Source organism: Neopsephotus bourkii, unplaced genomic scaffold (genome assembly GCF_033783945.1).
Source record: "Neopsephotus bourkii isolate Nb327-2 ecotype Australia unplaced genomic scaffold, CSIRO-AGI_Nbou_v1 NB_1760, whole genome shotgun sequence".
Lineage (NCBI taxonomy): Eukaryota > Metazoa > Chordata > Aves > Psittaciformes > Psittacidae > Neopsephotus > Neopsephotus bourkii.
In genome coordinates this window covers 7,127,262-7,141,644 of record NW_026902234.1, presented here as the reverse complement: position 1 = coordinate 7,141,644, position 14,383 = coordinate 7,127,262, and the positions used below count along the sequence as shown (strand labels likewise).

At 41.3% G+C, this 14,383-nt stretch overlaps 1 protein-coding gene across 1 annotated transcript in view; it reads right to left on the bottom strand.

The window, feature by feature from the left end:
* The window catches only part of SH3RF3 (SH3 domain containing ring finger 3), a 247,016-nt gene that overhangs the window by 216,749 nt on the left and 15,884 nt on the right, over positions 1-14,383 (bottom strand). The window lies entirely within an intron of this gene.

Genomic DNA, 14,383 nt, shown 5'->3' with positions numbered 1-14,383 from the left:
GATGGGCCAGGCAAGGAGCCTCACACTATTCCTATACCACCCACCATGCTCCCACTTGTGCGCCCCCATTGAGTGCCAACAGGGATAAGAGACAAGGCTGGCATCAAGTCCCCTTCCACAGGGGATTACACCCAGCTGTGTAGACACAACTGTAAACCTCATGCTGTTCCCCATGTCTTTTCAGTAAGTAAACTGTCTGGTCAAGGCTGCTTTGGCACAGCACAGCTGGGAGGTTGTCAATGGAAATCAGTGTGAATCCACTAGCATGGTGTGTGCTGGGGAAAAAAACAACCAGGCACACAAGTCAAGGGTGTTGAAGAGAAGAAATGCACACCAAAGTAAGAGATATCAAGAAATAAAGACTATGTAGGAAAAGCTAAGGCTTTTTCAATAGTCTAAAGAAGACCAAGCTGTTTGTAAGAACTGTTCTTATTACTTTGAACATCTCACCTACAGGAGCTGTTGGACAGTTGAGGTGCATTTAGACTCTGCTCCCGCAATTCATTTAATTCTATCTGAAGAAAAAGCTTTCAATGAGCCTTGAATGTATCGTAAATTTCATAGGTACTCCTGTTACAATGTCTACTCTAGCTGCAAAAGAAAAGTAAGTTTAACTACAGTTGCTTGTACCTTTGCTTCCTATTTGGCTTTCTTCAAAAATCACAGTAGTCTTTGCAATACCCTTTCTGAAAACAAAGATATATAAATTGTTTACTTAATTCTTCCTTTTATTTGCTTTGATTTATTTGAAAACAAAAACATGCAACATCCTTAACATTCTCACCATAAGCAAACACAGACAAACAGCTTGCCTCAAACTTGAATTAAGTCCTATTTAAAGCACACCACAAGGCTAATTTCTAGTGCTGGCAGCACAGTGATACTGATAACCACATTATGACACTAAGCCCAACTGGGGCTTACAGAGAAAACAAAACAGATGAAGAAAAAAGCATTTACTTCTGAATAGAAGTATTCACACTATTCCTTTCACTTACTTAATGAGCATCACGGTATACATGTGCATGCAGATGTATATGTTGTTGTCATTAGCATTATCCTCTCTATAGGAATGCATCACCATAATCTTCTCCTCTGAAAAGATCAATGTTACAACACTACCTTGCACCAAAAATGCCTTCTACATTAAACACACAAAATTTTTAACAAATTTTATTTGCTTTACTTTACTCTTCCATACTTCTTGCATCCTGCAAGACCACAGCACATTTCCATCTAACCTACTCAAAAGATTTTCAGCCATCATGTAACATTGCAAGCTAATGAGTAACTTTTCAGTAAACTTCTACAGTCTGCAGTGAACAAAAGCCTGGCCAATCTGCCCTATAAGTCACCAGTGCAAGTTTCCAGGACCAAGATAACACCTTGTCCTTGCTTGCTCCTGCTAATGTGGCCATCCCTCACCCACTCCATTCCCAGTCTGTAATTGCTGAAGCAGTTTGAATGTACATTTCATTAAGAATCTAATATCTTATTCCTTCAAGTTTCAAAAATACATTGGAAATGGAAGGTACCTCAATGTACACTAAATTAAACCTTTTCAAAGCTCAAGGTCCACAGCAGCAATGGACCAGATGGCCAACAAAATAAAATGAAACTCTGCCAATAGCAGAGTTACTTTCACATATGTGGCACAGTTGCTACAAATCTCCACTGACAACATGAAAAAAACCCTCTGCACCTTTGACCTGGAATTAAAATCATGGCTTCATTAACCTTGACCAGTAAAAAGAATGGTCACACACATCTCTTTGCTGATACACCTCCTCCACGCTTAAAATGTCTGTTGAAATTAATGACATCTTATATATGCTTTTTTGTTGAACCTGAACCTCAGGATTAACTAAGGCCATGACACAGGACAAAACTGTACTGTGGTACTTCTAGATCTGGCAGGACAGCAAACAGAAACCAAGGTGTTTAACACTGCAAAGTAATTGAAAGCAGTGGTTTCTAATACATGGCTCAAGTCACTGTCACTGCCTGGGCATGAGGGAACAGGCATCAATGCCAAAGAACCAGAAGCCAGGTCCCAGGGACCCGAAGCCTCTTTTCTGGGTGTCTCTCATTGTAGCTTGCCCACTCCCACTGAGGGAGCTCATGGGAATGACAGAGATGAGCAGAGATGTGCTGTGGTCAGATCGCACCCCCAAACACTGCTGCACACCAGCACCCAACAATGCAGCTGTTTGTGGTGGCATACACAGAAGCCTATTGTTTCTGACCACAGCCTGGTAACATGCTGAACACTGAGCTCTCCTGTACAGCTAATTTAAGCACACCAGGTTCCCTGAGCATTAGCAACACTGTGTGTTTTCCCTAGGTGACAAGAGGATTTAGCTCCGGTAAGATAAATTCAGCATACCCCCAGAAGCACTGTTCCCATCACTAAATTGGGAAAATCAGGTACTAAACCCCACAAACAGGGTGGATGGGTTTGTGTAACTCATGGGAAATGCTGAAGGTAATGCCCCAAGAGTTACGTGTTACAGTGCCAATTATTTTAGTAAATTTAACAATAGAAAACTGCCCTGACTTTTGCTTTTCAGTAGTAATAAATACTGATACGTGATAAGGGTTTAATCATTTCTCATCTCCATCTTTGTCATTTATATGTCACAGCGAATACATAACTGCAGTGGTGAGCATTTAGAGTAGATAGCAAAAAAACACTGTTCACCTTTCAAGCTCTAATTCAAGCTCCACCAATTCCCAGATCCAAAGTTACCAGAAACTGTGTTAAAGTATCAGAGAAACAAAAGAGGGCTAGAGAACAAGGTGCAAAAACAAGCGTAAGACTTGGCAGTATTCAGTGCAGTTCCACTTCTCTCATGCTTTTTAAGGCTGTAGGAACTAAACAATATGCCATGGATGGAAGAATAAAATCTTACCTTACAAACTTAAGAATTAGCATTTGAAAAATCATGTTTTCTATCTACTGATGTAATGTTGTTGATATATCCTTGTAAAACACCTTATCCCTTTAACCTCAGGCACACCTGCAGCCATGTGTTGCATTCATATGATGACAATTCCATTAGCCTTACCCAAAGTGTCATCAATTTGCTGCAAACTCCGGCTGCTGAAGTGCACTGTGCACTGCAAGCAGAGCAAGCAGGCCTTCTCCCTCGAGACGGTACATACACTCAGCTGTGTATTTTCAGTGACATGTCTAACTTCACACCAGAATCTGTTACTCCCAGGGAATCCAGCACAACCCGTGGACAACACACATGGCAACAGAGGTGAAGATTTGAAGTCTTCACTGCACCCTATGACAGATTTCTGGAAAGCAGTAGTTGCACAAATAGAAAGAAAAAACATCCTCTACATGTCTGCCATTTCTCTGCTCTTTGAGCCTATTTCTGAAAGGCAAATGTGCCTAGAGTCAGAGGGAGACTACTGCAGGGAAGCTCAATTTGAACCATATACCCACCTATTTTTCAGTTCCCTGTACCTCACTTCTCAGTAGACCAATCCACAAGCAGCAAGACCATAGAAAAACGCTATGCTGAAAGCTGCACACATGAAGGAATCTTCAGAGAATCTCCTCTTGAGGAGAAAGTAAAGTAACATTAACTTCACAGCCAGAGAACCTGAGACAAGGGGAAGCCGACTGAGTGCCCTGGCACAGCTAGGTAATGGCATAGCTTCAGACTGCATTACACCTCATCACTGTTGCTAGTAATGCTTCTCTGCAGAATAGCCTAATAACAGGGGACTTTGCAGATAAAATCAGGATCCTGGCTTTCATGAGTTTATGCTCCAAATTACACAAAAAAATGGCAGTGATAATGCACGTATGTATGCTGTAAACACTGTGAAGCAGGAGAGCAGAGCCAGCAGTACAGCCAGCAGAAGATAAACTGTCACAGCTCTGGACAACCATCATTAGGTATATTTCTTAGTCATTCAAATGGGCCACTTTTAACCTTTTCTCAGAAATTCACTTCACATAACTGAAATACTCCGTATTTGTTTTTCTTGAGAGAGTCCAAATGAGACCACAAATGCCAGCTTTCAGAAACAGCACAGAAGACAACACAATTTTAGTGAGGATGCATCTCTCTTACTTCTGACCAAAGACTTTCCAGAGAAAAGAGAATGTATTATATGAAACCATAAAACATTCAAGTAGGTTTCTCAAAGCTGAAGCAAGGCTGCTGATATTTTCTTTTTCCCAGCCTAAGCAGAAGCTGGAGAAGGGAAACAACAGAAGGGAGCTGCACTGGTGACTTTGGAGTTCTTGCTCCCCCACCTCTCTTCTCACTCCTCCCTTCCCTTTGGACAGCCTGCACTCTTCCCACGCTGAATTCTCTCTCTGAAGCTGAAGGCCTCCACTTTAGTTTTAAAAACTGCTATTGTCAAGGTATGAATATTTAGAAATAAAACCATTCAGTCAGTGCTTCTTTTGGACCCTCAGGCTAGTACGATCTGGTCAAGTATTAGTTAAACATACATATAAAAGAACCTGTTAAGACACTTTGACCTTCACTTAATTCTACAGATTTGGGGTCTACTACAAACCTAATGGAAATTCCCTTTCACAAAGATATTGCTTCTTTTATGCAGCATTTTGAAAATGTGCCTCAAGTGTCATTACCGTGTTAAGCCAGAGAAATGTGTACAGAATGGTTCATACGGTATCATTTACAATGAGTTCCACATTTCATAGCCATCCTGTTAATGTGAACAGTATGACAAATACGAATACGTTTATTTTCTAAAAAAATAATGGCCTTCAGATTTCCACCATTCACCATATTCACCATTCTTCCCCTATTACTGAATTAAGAGCACATTCTGAACTGAATTAAACTCAGAGCTTTTATACAAATTAATTTGAAACCCGAGAATGGAATTGGCTTTTGCTATCCATTAGCATGCTTCTGTTCCATGTGAAAAATACTCTCCACATTTCCATTAAGGAACTTGAGAATTTATCCTCTGTGCAGCGGCTGCAATGTAGCACACCTATAACTGCAGACAAGTGGAAGCCCATTAGCGGTTACTTTCATCATCCATGAGATCAGCTGTGGGGAGATCACAAAAGAGCAGGGAGAAAAGCCACACAAAGGAGAAAAATATAATCGGTTGTAAAATATTCCCTTTTATGTCATACTATGCCCACTAAATAATTAATTACAAACACATCAGCCACTGTTAAAGGAAGAAAAAAAAAAAAGAACTGGAGGGGGTGTGGGAGAATCAATGAAAAGCTCACAAATGTAGCTAATAAAAAAGTACAAGAAGAGCTGCTGTTCAAAACCACCCAGGTTAAATGCTGAAGAAAGCACTGCCAGCAGCAATCGCCTGCAGGCATCCCGTGCGTGATTAGTGACTGGTGCCACAGAAACCGCTATGTTGAAGAAACCCTCTGACCCGAAGATCTTGACACCAGGAGCTAATTGCAAACCGTGTAATTGCCTGTTCCAGATGGCTCCGTAGCGCAAAGCCACACTGCCTGCCCCCAGTTTTCCACTGCAATAGCACCACACAGGTCAGAAGCAGTCTGCACTAATTATTCCCCGTTGTCAGCTTCACCTAAAATTCCTAATTGTTTTTGGATTCTGTCTGTAAATAAAAATTTCCATTAAAATGCCTCAGAGGAAACACCTTTCCCCTAGTTAAAGATGTGAATTACAGATAAATACCCTGCCTGCTAGCATGATCTTATGTGAATGCAAAATGAGGTTTTCAAAAACTACTGCACGTAAAATATGGATGTCTTTATTCTGGGAGAAAAAATATCATTGCTGTGGAAGAGTCAGTCTCCCTTACCCCCACCCCAGCTGCAACAGAGACAGGCAATACATGTTTTTGAGATTTCACATTGCCACAGATTGATCTCTTTCACATTACGTGCGAGACAGCTGATAACTTGCTACCTGAAAGGCGACTGTACGGGTAGAAAACCACCCGAAAAGGGGAAATGGCTCAGACAAGAGAGTTCACAGTGGTTAACCTCCTGGAACACATTAGCTACACCAACTCCCAGTTGCCCAGACTAAACAACCCTGAAAACCTCTTGATTTTATTCACTAACAGGAAATGATTCAGATACAGTTCTGCAAAGGCAGTCAACAAGAGGTAAGTTACACACACTCACTGTACTACATTCTAGTATGAAACAATCAGGCATAAAAATTATTTGGCTGTGCTGTAATTTTTCTTTCCTTCCTTCTTTTTAGTGCTTTGCCCTCGGTTGACACATCTAAAATGTAAAACGTGATGTTTTTCTTAGAGCTCAATACACACCACTTAATTTTTTAAAATACACATATCCTACAGACTCCTGACAGAGCAATGCATTGCCAGATGTGAGAGAGAGACAGAGACAGGGATCTCTTAGAGAATGGTTCCTGCATATAAATAATAATAAAAACCAAAGTGCTGTTAGGTCTGGGGCTACGAACAGAGACTTTCTTTTCCTTTTAAAGCTTGCTTTTCATAAGAGAGATTTACTTACCAACATAAATGATACACACACCACTGAAACTGCACATAAAAGGATCAAAATATTTTCTGGTGCCACAACTCATCCCAACTGCTCTACAAAGTACCGTTATTGTCACAAACCCAAACCCCTCTTACCCCTTGTCAAACTGCATAGCACCATCAGCAGTAGAGCAGTCCCGTTACCTGAAAATAAAGTCAGCCTCCCTTCTTCTGCATCTGCATGTATCCATACTAATGAAACAGCCAAACTTCAGGCTGAACTTTCACGGTAGAGGCAGAGAGTTCCTACATTTTCCAAAACTTTAACTATATGAGCCCTATATGTTTACATATATATTTACAGACACACAGAGCAGGCAGAGGAATGATATTTGGGATAAGCTAGCAACATTCTTTCACATTTTGCTGGTCTATAAACACTGGCAAGGTCCTTCCTGCTCTTTCTGTTATCTTTGAGTTTTGGTCTTTCTTACATTTCCAAAAACAAAGTGACTTGTAGCTTCTACTGAGTCAGACCATGGATCTACTGAATCAGTTCATGTATCTTTTCAGAATGACCTCTTTTTGCAGTTGTCTCCCATAAGAGTAGGCTAAAGGCAATGACCACATGGTCTCATCCATGTATATAGCATTGAGAAACATAGGCCAAGAGGGCTCTACTGCCTTACCTGACTTTTAAGACTGAGAGTCATGTGAATTAGCAGGAGGCACAGAAGTGACCAGGGCCCTGCCACCCCTGAGGAAGGAGCAGGGGTGAGACCATCTAATGTACCACATGTACCGAAGCACTCAGTGGCAAGAGAACAGCAGCCTCTACACACTGAATTACTACACACTGGGCATCCTGCAAGGAAATTTCTGAATAAGTCATCTGGTTCTAGCAAGGCATACGTTTGGGACCTTTTCCTAAAAATGACCATGACTTGGCTCAAAATACCATACAAGAAGGCCAAAAGGCATGCATGCTTAATGCGTGCTAAATGTGGCTGCAAATAAGGGCAGCAGCAGTGAACACCATAATTGGGAAGAGAGAAGGAAGCACCACAGGATCGCGTGCAGTTTAGGCAGTCTCAGGGAGAGACACGTTAGCAAACTGCAAACAGGGCAGCAGTGGTTCAGACAAACATTGTCATGTCTGAACAGCTGGTGCGGGCCTGTACTGTGAAGAAGTTGCTTTGGGCTTGCACAGGAGAAATGAAATTCAGTGAAAGGCACTCCCCAGAAATGTGGGGACTAGGATGATGCTGCACATGGTTGGTTCACCAAGATAACATCACCTTCCTTCCCTTTCACCGCCCCTGCGGGATAGCAAGTGGCTGGGAGCAGAATACACACTGAGCCGGTGACAGGCTCAAGTGTGCAGAAATGAAGTGTGCCTGCCCATGGTGGGGATACTACCGGACTGCATCTCAGTTGTGTTATTAAAACAGCAGACCCTTTAAGTCCTGTCATCTGCATCTTGCCTTTCTCCTGAGCATCCAGAACAATCCTTCTGTTCACCATCCTCCACGTGTGGCCAGCTGTAAAAGTTTAGTGTTCCTGTTTCTAACACAACCTTAACGTAAGTGCAGACAGTAAAAAACAGTGCTAAACCAGTTCCTCTATTTTTACATTTGCTTCAGCCTGGAATTCACACAATTTGCTAACCATATGCTTTACGAGATCACCAGTCCTGCAAGGCTCACAGGACTCATCAAACATCAAACTGAAGAGTATACTTGCTTCTGAATTCTGCCACACTTACGTTGTCCTATAAATCACTGTCTCCATTCTCTGGCTGCTCATCAGGAGCCAGGATTTTTTCACACCTGAAGCACTTAGGACTTCAAGACATATCTACAGCAATCACTATTGCAGGATGGTTTAGCAAGGCAAAGAAGATGCATGGGTGAAAGAACAGCTTTGACATTTTTTTTCTGTAGACTCAGCAATCCAGTCATTTTGCTAGATGGAGAGCCTGGTAGGGGAAATCACCTTGTTGATATTTAAGGATAACCTTTATACCTTCCAAACAGAAATTTCACTTCGTATCTCCATTTCTTATGACTATTTCAAGCAGTAGGCCATATATACTTAAAAGACACCTGTAACGCTTGTAATGCTCACTTTCCCTGCAACAGGAGGCTGAGAGAGTTGGGCTTGTTCAGCCTCAGTAAGAGCAGGCTCAAGGGAGACATTTTAACAGCCTTCCAATACCTAAAGGGGGACAACAAGAAATCTGGAGGGGGCTTTCTACAGGCACATTTAGTGACAGAACAAGGGGGAATGGCTTTAAACTGAAAGAGGGGAGAGATTTAGGTTAGACATTAGGAAGAAATTCTTCACTATGAGGATGGTGAGGAACTGGCACAGGTTGCCCAGAGAAGCTGTGCCTGCCCCATCCCTGGCAGTGTTCAAGGCCAGGCTGCACAGGGCTTTGAGTAACCTGGTCTAGTGGAAGATGTCTCTGTTCATGGCAGGGGGGTTGGAACAACACAAGCTTTAAGGTCCCTTCCAACCTGAACCATTCTATGATTCAGTAGCTGATAAAAAGCATTTTCCCAACTCCTTCAGCTCCTCCCTTGTGAATCAGCCAAGTAGAAGCCTTCAGCCATGTTCTTCAACAATTTCTGATAGGAGGACGCAAGCCACTGCAGCCCTCATTGCCTCATGCTAAATAGATACAGACAGGTACTAACCGAACAGAGTTCAGTAGCTGCTCAGAGAAAATTATCTCTAACCTCAAGTCAGCCCTTCATTCCTGCAGAGGACACACCAGACACATGTTAATTGAGAACACACTGCTATAGCTAACCACAGGCAAAACTGCTGTAATGGAGATTAACACAAGTATGCATTTAAAGCCTCTGCTGAACTGGGGCCTTAAGTGAGTACCTCACTTGGGAACAGGAAATTATCATCAGAATACCTGCATCTGTAACAGACCGCTGGGAAGTGCTTTCAAAATTGCATCTGAAATACTCTGTTTTCAACATCCTATTACCAAGTCTGCATGGGAAGCAATGGATTTAATTTAGCAAAACAGTTCAGCAAAACAGATGGGCTGTGTGTCACTTCTGGGCTCCTTCAAGACCTGTTTCCTTCCCGCATTTTGAGAAAACTCTCCAATAACGAAGGGAACAATAGTTATGAACCCCATATGCTTTGAATACACAAAACACCTATATTTGATTCCTAAAGCTGTTTGGCAAGCCCTTTTTACTTCTGTTTCTGAGTGAAACTAGGCTGTAAGACTTTGTGACCTCTTTGTTTACCATATTCATCCATCCAACACTACTGACAAAGTAACTGCTTTCTTTGACGGCCTGTGATAAGCCTTGCCAAGTTAAACAAAGGGCTCCCTGCTATTAATCTGCTCTGCTGATGTCTCTTATTTGGCTGAACCTGTTCATCAAACAACTATAATAGCTATAAATACTCCAGATTAACTCACAGTAGCCCCAAAGCAAAGACAAGCTATAAATTTTCAGGACAGGTAACAATTTCCAAATTCTGAAGGAAAAGAAAGACTCTCATAGCTACGTGGCTAAAGCAATGGTTGCACTTTCCAGCTCTGCTTCCAGTTGCTGATAGCACAGATAAGAACATTAAAAAGCACACTCTATCAAGAACTAGCCAAAAACATCCTTTAAAGCTTAACAAAGAGGGGTGCAACTCCTAACAATGCAAGAGGATTGGGTTTACAATTTTAAGGACTGCTTACTTCTGAAGCCACTGTCTTCACTGCCATGACCTGGCATGGCCTCTGTCACATGTTGTTCAGTATCTCTGTTCACATTCCTGGGCAACCAGTGGCCCTGCAGAAGCAGTGGGTTGGACCAGGTGACCTCCAGAGGTCCCTGCCAACCTCAATCAGGGGTGACCTACCAGAAATGTACAGGGTCACACCCTTTGTATTCTGACCCAGGTCCTCCTATACAGCACAGGAGGCAGTTCAGCTGCTTTTCCAGAGCTTTCTCAGTACTTCTTTTCGTGTCCCTGTTAAAGCCCCTTTTGGCCTTTTCCATCCTACCTAACATCTATGTTCCTCAATGCTCCCAGGAGTTCTGGTTCCCTGGCACACAACCTGGCTGGGCTGAAAACCCAGGACATGTCACCTCCTTCTGCTCATCCTTCATACAAATGCACCTGGTAAGAAGTATTGAATGTAGGCAACCCTATCATTTATTCTGAACTCATTTAGAATGCTTTACTGCATTAAACAATTTTATAGTAGAAGACGATTTTAGACATTTTAATAATATACCTTGCAGCTTCGCAAAGGTATGTGTACAAGTTACAGTCTGTGTATGCCCAGCTTGGCTTTAATCACTTCAGTAAGAAATGAAACAATCCAAGTATGATTCAGAAGAAAGAAATGAGACAGGGCCTTTCCACTGGCAAATACTAAAAAACCCCAGATTGTTCACAGACAGCCAAGAGAGATCTGCGTGCCTTGTACAGAAGGAGCAATAGACCGTTCATATTAGCTACAGATGAATTTGTTTGTCTTAGCAGACAAACAATTTCCTATCAGTACCACTGGTTATTTTTAAAGTTAAAACAGCAATGTTTTATAATGAAATAAAATAACAAAACAAAGGTTTCCTTCTGAGGCAGGGAGCTGAAGTGAGAGCAACGTTTCCTTCTTAATAGGATGGCCAATTGCTATCAATCTTCAAAGGAAAATACAACTCTTGAAGCAAAACATTTATATTCTTCTTCATTTGCTTTCCTTCTTGTTATGGCAGTTGCTTTGCCAAATGGTGGTTAGCAGATGAGCAGTCTCCAATTATGTGGCTCCTTTGGACCTCTACTGCTGAGGGACATGATATTTAAGGGCTACTGAACTTCTGGGTGGCAAATCCTAACCCTTTCAGAGGGACAGGTGACAATCCCACCGAAGGAAACCTGAGAGAGCTGCAGCAGCATAGGGATTTATTCCCTCCTGACTTTTCTGAGTGGGTTTCAACAGGAGAGGGAGGTGCAGGCACAAGTGAACATCCTAATCACAGGTTTCAAGAAACTACCTTGGTGTCCCTTCTTGTGGGTTCTGTGAAGGACTGCATATTCGATGGGTGGAGTTTACAGTCTGGACAAGTGCTGATTTACACCAAAGTTATATTTTTTGAGGAAAGAAACTGATTTTTTTATTTTCTTTTTCAGGGTTTCTCTTTTGTCCATTCAAATTCATGGAAACAAGTTTTCAGGGAAACTTGTAGGACCCTACAGGAGAGAGATGAAGCTTTGACACAAACTTTTATCTTGCCTTCTTCCCCCTACTCTCCATTTATTCTTCAATTCTCTAACAATGACAACAATCTCCTATATCATGGATAAATTAAATGGTTAACATTTTGTGAACTAAACATGTCCTATTTTACCACAGCAGATGTATCTAAGAGCATCAGTTTCCCATATTGGACATACATAAGAAGAACTCCCTGTATTTTATCTTCTGCAGTAGGTAGTAGATACCATAAAGGGGGATCCCGTTTCAAGTCCTCAGACCTTCCTAAGGAAAACAACATGATTTCTTTTTCAAGCCTTCCATGAGGGCTAGGTGAGAAATGGTTAAAAAATAAAAAATTACATTAAGGGCAGCAGTGGCAGTAGCATGATTTCTGTGTTTTCCATCTTCTCCAGATCTGGAATGATTTCTTCTAACAATACAGAACAAAGTGCTATTTAGCGAGAGAAGTAAATTGAGGCTGTGCTTCATCTTTTTCCTTTGCCAGCACAATGGAGCTGTCAGTAATACAACCTTAAATGTGTTCATTTTCACACATTAACCCTTTGAGTCCTGTAAATTTAAGCAGTCTTTTTGTCTTACAGGGGAGAAAGTGCATTTTAAACTCCTGAAACAACGGAGAACAGAAATTTTAATTAAAGTTTTCCTTGCACACATGCACAGATAACCCTCCCTTTAGCAAAGAAAAACCCCTTTTAAAATTAAAGTTATACTGAAATTATTAATACAACTCCTGGGAGTATGCATAATCTTTACATATCAAATGCCAAAATGACTAAGTGAACTATGTTTAATAAATACTACATTTCTATTTGAGTTCATACACTCAGTTAATCATGCACTGATATAGGTGAAAAGTATTTGTAAAGCTCAGTATTGCAACTTAAGCATTTTAAATTTGCCTGGTGTCTTGGTCTTTGTGAGTCCCTCAAGGTCTCAAATCTTCCGTCCTCAGGACATGAGCCAGCAGCAATAACTTGGAAAAGACCTGGACCCTCTGGTCAACAGTGCCTTTCCACAGCTGCCAAGTTGCATGCCTTCCTGCTGCTCTTGGGTGAATTGCTGAGTACTTCCACCTGCACCACCAAGGGGCAGGCGTGACTGCGCTGCTGCCTGCATTGCTGTCTGCAGGTCATTTAATACTGACTTCTGTTCTGTTTTGGGACAGGGATGGTATTTTTAGTGGGCGTCTGGGCAGGCTGTGTGTTCACACTATGTAATTCCCACTGAATCAACACCCATCGTTTGACCCCAGAGCCTGGCAGAGGGCTGATTCCTCATTTCAGGGTATCAATATTTTGGCATGCAGGGAAGAGAATTTACTATCTCTGTATTTTTGAGGCACATTTTTTCAGTTCATCAGGCTACTTAAAAGCATATCTCAGTCTCTCTCAGTACTCCAAAAGGTGCAACAAAACCTGTTAACATAATTTGTTTTGCACACTTAACAAGAAGATTTAAATGTCATTCAAAAAACCACACTTGACCGCAGTTACCATGGGTGCATACATGAAGGGAACACCCAGAAGTAAGGGCAACAGGATTTCATTCAGTCTCCTGTATTTATCACTACTTCTCCACCCTGGAATCAGCTACATTCAGCCCTTGGTTCACAATACACAGTCAGAGGATGCAGTCCTTCAGCCCAGTTACAGGTATGTTGATCCATGACGTCCATCTGTCCCTAACATCTCCTTCCAAAATTCAAGGTGCACTCACATCCCAGCTGCAGTAGTCCTCTGCCATAACTACAATTCCTCTATAAGGTCTTTTACCTTTGAAGACTGACCCTGGTCTAGCCAATCAACTTAATAGGTATATTTAATCTTTAAATAATAATAATAATAAAAGCAAGTTATAAATACAGTTGTACCATTTAGCAGCTGTATTTAAAAGTAGCCACCACCACCCAGTGAAAGCAAATTAATTATGTAGATATACTTATAGGATTTATAGGGCAACTGAAGCTAAAGTTAGTTAATTGAAACCCTGATAACAGGCTGAAGTCCATGCTAGAGCCTATACTGTGAAATGCAAAGTCTTTATTAAATCAAGCCATTAAGGAGGATGATAATCCCTGTGGCCTTAAATATGAATAAGGTGCAATGTAAATAATAAAAGGCAAAAATCCAATTTTCATGCAGCGAACTTTCAAATACTCCGCGGTTTCCATTAAATTACCTTTTATTCAACACATTGTAATGGCACTAAGGGCACATCAGGCTTCCTTGTAATACAATTATTGTTCAACATAAAAACTGGTTTTTAACTTGAAACAGAAATGTGAAATATTTTATCTGGCTTCTCTCATACGTCAAATGACAAGAAAATTGATAACAAAAGCTTCATAGATGCAATAAAAGAGAAAATAAACAAAGGAAAAATAAACACGTGGAAACAAAAAAGACCCAGAATGCAAAGACAAAGGAAAAAAAACAGGGTACATAATAGTAGCTTTCCAGTTAATTTTGCAGCAATTCAATACTAGGAAATAGAACAGGAAAACAATTTCAGTAACTGAAGTAACTAAACTTGGATATAGGCCAAATGGAGCTGTAGCACACAGTGAAGGAGGTGAAACTCATCAAAGCTCTTAAACCAGAAGAAAATGTGGTGTGAAATGTCTGTCGTGCTCCTTCCAAACATGCGGAAGATGACAAGAGCCTGAGTGCA